The 5,000-nt window shown below is 32.4% G+C and overlaps 1 protein-coding gene across 1 annotated transcript in view; it reads left to right on the top strand.

Moving 5' to 3' along the window:
• LOC137615283 (capping protein inhibiting regulator of actin dynamics-like) overlaps positions 1-5,000 on the top strand; it is a 542,330-nt gene that overhangs the window by 144,752 nt on the left and 392,578 nt on the right.

Here is a 5,000-nt window from a genome sequence, read left to right as displayed (position 1 = left end):
TTACATTCAGATCTCCCTGGACAATTCTATCCTGTTCGTAATACTAGGCAGGCAGTTAATTCTAATAGCCAGGCCTTCTCCATCACGAGGCTCAATACTACGCAGTACTCTAGAAGTTTTATTCCAGCTGTGACCAAGTTGTGGAATGATCTTCCTAATTGGGTGGTTGAATCAGTAGAACTTCAAAAGTTCAAAGTTGGAGCAAATGCTTTTTTGTTGACCAGGCGGACATAGTCTTTTTATAGTTTATTTATGACATATTTGTTTTTGATGTTGATAGTTTATTATATGACATGTCTGTTTTGACGTTGTTTCTTATTTTAGAATGATTTGTTGTTAATTTGTTCTCTTCATTTATTTATTTCCTTATTTCCTTTCCTCACTGGGCTATTTTTCCCTGTTGGAGCCCCTGGGCTTATAGCATCTTGCTTTTCCAACTAGGGTTGTAGCTTGAATTGTAATAATAATAATAATATATATATACATATATATATATATATGTGTATGTATATATATATTTATATATATATGTATATATATATATATATATATAGTATATATATATATATATATATATATATATATATATATATAATATATATATATATATATATATATATACATATTCACCTTAAGAGATAAGAATGAATATGGGGGCAACAATCACTCATATATCATTCGTAAATAAATGATTCAATTGACCGAGGCGGCCAATCATTGACTGAATAAAGAATGTATAAACTTTTCCTTGGAAATTAGAGAAATACATTTTTCATTTGGTATTTTCCTTGCTACGAATGGCATAACAGTTCAAAAATGTTGAAATTCTAATTTCAGAATCTGAAGACAAACAAGGTAATCTTGTTTTCTTAACGTGCGCGTATTCGGCAATTTTCTATTAAAATCTCTTCCTCTCAAGTTTTGAATAGTTTAATCATATGGTCTAACCAGGCAAATGCTTTACAAGTATTCAATATTAATCTGATGTTATATTTTTAATCTTTGATTTTCGATCTCACTATAAATAGGGTTTTTTGCATTGCAATTTTTTTTATGTATCACTTTTATTAAAGCAATTATCTTGACTTCCGATTAAGAAATACCTTGAATCAGGGAATTAGTATAGGCATGATTTTCAGCATAGACATATTTTTCGCAGTGGATTTCATAAGTCGGAAGTTAGAGTGCAAAATTTAAATAGGATTTAAATAAGGTTGTTGTAATTGATTTATTATTATTTTTTTTTTTTTATTTATTTTAAGTGTGTAAATTCAAAATATGGATGCTGGATGTACAGATAAGTTTTTGAATGAAGCCAAATTGATCGAAGGGAAAGTAAAATAAAGAGGAACTTTCATAAACTTAGATTAGATTGATGGTTTTAGGTAAATTTTGCAAACACAAAATAAAACCTCACGTGCCATAATAAAAGTTATTGTAATCAACTAAGAATTTTCAGAATGAAAGAGTAAATTGCGAGGCCTAATTAAAACTCACGTGTTTCAAACACTATTAAGTAAAGATTCAGTAGGAAAAAACTGAAGGATTCAAGGCATTAATTCTGATTCAATGAAATGTGGAAGTACACAAAGGTATATTTTCTCCATATAATTGCATGGAAAAATATTAAATTCTTTTACATTCGTAAGAAATTGAAGATAAATCTTTAAAAATTAAACAATTATTAAATGTAAGAATTTTTTCATTGAAATTTTCTATACTTTCTACAAATGTTAAGAATATATTTTTTAGGCTGGAGTCACTGTGAGTGCTTCTATTAAAGAGAGAGAGAGAGAGAGAGAGAGAGAGAGAGAGAGAGAGAGAGAGAGAGAGAGAGAGAGAGAGAGAGAGAGTAATTCCTAGGTACCTCAGTTTTAGAATATTTTCCCTTATTAGTTTACCACTATTCATCTATTACTGTGGGTCGATATTGTTTTTTTTACTCTCTCTCTCTCTCTCTCTCTCTCTCTCTCTCTCTCTCTCTCTCTCTCTCTCTCTCTCTCATCACCTGACCTAGATAGTTCATTCAACACCTGCACCAAACGACCAAGTCCGGGTCGTGCGGGGAAAGGTTTACCACATCCTTGATAAATTTCGTCTGAAGTTCTGCTACTTAATGGCGATGTCTGGCAAGAATTTCAAATAAACTTATCCTTTTTTGAGATTTGGAAGTTTGCCTCCTTTTATTCACTGTATGGTTTTAAAAATACTTTCTCTAATTCTGCAATAATAGGATATCATCGGTTGATTATCTACAGATAAAATCTTTATTTCTAGTTGCATGACTGGTCGATTCATTGATAGATAAATATTGAAAGCTAGCGGAAGGACAACAATAAATATTGATGCTTACATCTGAGTTGGAACCTAATTTTTCTTAGAAATAATGATCAATCTATATACACACTCACGCATATATATATATATATATATATATATATATAATATATATATATATATATATATATATATATATATATATATATATAGGTTGTGGTGTGTGTAACTTTATTCCTGGTATGTTGATTTAATTGTTTTATCATTTAATGCAGATATGAACGGGTTTCCACTGGTAAATATATTGGTTGCTTTTCTTCTTCGGTGCTTATGAACCACTGAAATTTCAAATATAACTTTTACTTTCGGTTTAGTTGTTTTGATATACTTCCCAATATACTGCATGTTGCAATGCACTTGCCGATACAATTTTAATGAATATTCCGAGAATATTTTCCTTGGTTAGATGTGAAAATAAAGAAGTGAAAGCTGAAGAGCATCTCTCTCTCTCTCTCTCTCTCTCTCTCTCTCTCTCTCTCGCTCTCTCTCTCTCTCTCTCTCTCTCAGACACACACCCCCATGTTCACTTTGATCTTCAAGTACTCAGACTCTGAGGTTAATTACTCTGTAGTTGTGGCTTTGCGACGAGGAGGGGAACTTTTCCTATTTCTCTTCCCTTCCACCCCCCACGTTATCTTCCCTTTCATTCCTTATTTCAAGCTTTCGCCACTTCTTTCCTGGCATTGTGTATTCAGTGCTAGTGAGGTGTCTAGTAACCTGGAGTCAGTCAGTTGTTATTCCTTTGCCAGCTCCACTAACCTTTCTACCCGTGCTCCCCTTCCTTTTCCCCTCCTTCCCTACTGTTCCCCTTGGCCTCCTCCTCAGTGAACCTCTAGGTTCTGAAGGCACACAAGAGGATCATATAATTCCCCTCCTTTGGGGTACCTGAATTGTGCTTAATTATGTTGTGATGACTGCTGCCCTTCAGGGAAAGAGAGGTAGAGGTAGTGGATAAAGGACGAAATGATAAGTATTTAGGAGACACGCTTGCTTCTTTATATAGGGTCTAATTAGGGAGTTTTTTAGGAACGGTTTTCATCCTGCATTGAATTTGGGAGAATAAGGTTAAATAGAAAACCAATCATATTATATATATAATATATATATATATATATATATATATATATATATATATATATATATCTCTATATATATATGTGTGTGTGTGTGTGTGCGTTTGTGTGTGTGTGTGTGTGAGTATGTGAGGAAATATTTTAAGAAATTTGTTTTCATTATACTCAATAACAAAGGAATACACAGAACGTGGAGTAATCCCTTGAGGTGAGAGAGGAGTTTTCAGTTTACAAGACAAATTCTGATAATCTCCTGTTGTGATTCCTACATTATTATTATATTATTATTATTATTATTATTATTATTATTATTATTATTATTATTATTATATCTTTAAAGCGGAACGGTAAAGAATGATCTATCCCAGACAGAGATATATTAGCTATTTTTCATTCGTTTTTTATTATATTATATTTGAAGAATTGAGATTTTAGATGGCAGTTGTTTCAAACTCGTTCATTCTGTTTCTTGTTGAAACAACAACGAGGAAGGGCCCTAAAATGCGGTAACTTCATGATGTTATATATATAATATATATATATAATATATATATATATATATATATATATATATATATATATATATACATATATATATATATATATATATATATAATTATCATCAGTCGTTGCTAGCCAAGTGCGGGACAAAGGCCTCAATCATGCCCATCTATTCCCGTCTGTTTATGGTCTTTTGGTGGCCAGTCTATAACCACAAATTTTCTTAGCTCATCAATCATTCCATCATCTTCTTTCCCTTCGCTGCTTCGTTTCCAATCTTTTGGGACCCATTCTGTTCTACTTTTTGTCCATATTCTATTTGTCATTTTCATTATATGCCCTGGTCGCGATCATTTCTTGTTCTTATATGTTGTTAGAATATCCTTACTTTAGTTGCTCTCGTATCCATGTTGCTCTCTTAGTGTTATTGCCATCTTTATTCTTTCCATAGCTCTTCAGTTGCAACTAGCTAATGTTCTAAGGCTTTAGTGGTGAATATAAGGAGCCTATCTTCTTCTAGAGTAGAATCCTTTACCAAAAACAATTCACAATTTAACGTTTATTTGCAACGCTAGTGGAACCTCCAATTCAGAAATTATCATTTACACTTTTGTCTTTCAATATTAGGTACCCTTGCACATTCAATTTAGCACGTCCTTTTTGTGAAGGAACAATTTCACAAATCTCTTCCATGGGGCTCTTAGAATACACTAACAAAATTGGAAAGTAAATGAAAGAAGAGAAAAGGATAATGAATATATTGCCCAATAAACAACCAAACAACTACCGCTAGAGATTTATTGAGTCCTTTAACTGGCCAGACCAATACTACATTGGATCCCTCTCTCTGGTTACAGCTTATTTTTTTCTTTCCCTACCCTTACACCGATTAATCAGGCCTATTATCTCCACATTTTTGTGACGGAGCCGAGAGAAAGGTTGTGACTCAAAAGGCAGGTTGAAAGCAAACTGAGTGAGTTTATTGAAGAACACTCTCCTTTATATACAAAATCTCAAATCAATAAGAATTTTCATGTTGAAAATTCGACATTGGTACAGAGGAGAAAAGCAGACATGATTTTTCAGGTT

Source organism: Palaemon carinicauda, chromosome 21, assembly GCF_036898095.1.
Source record: "Palaemon carinicauda isolate YSFRI2023 chromosome 21, ASM3689809v2, whole genome shotgun sequence".
NCBI lineage: Eukaryota > Metazoa > Arthropoda > Malacostraca > Decapoda > Palaemonidae > Palaemon > Palaemon carinicauda.
Note: the sequence above shows the minus strand (reverse complement) of the source record. Positions and strands in the feature narration are given on the sequence as shown.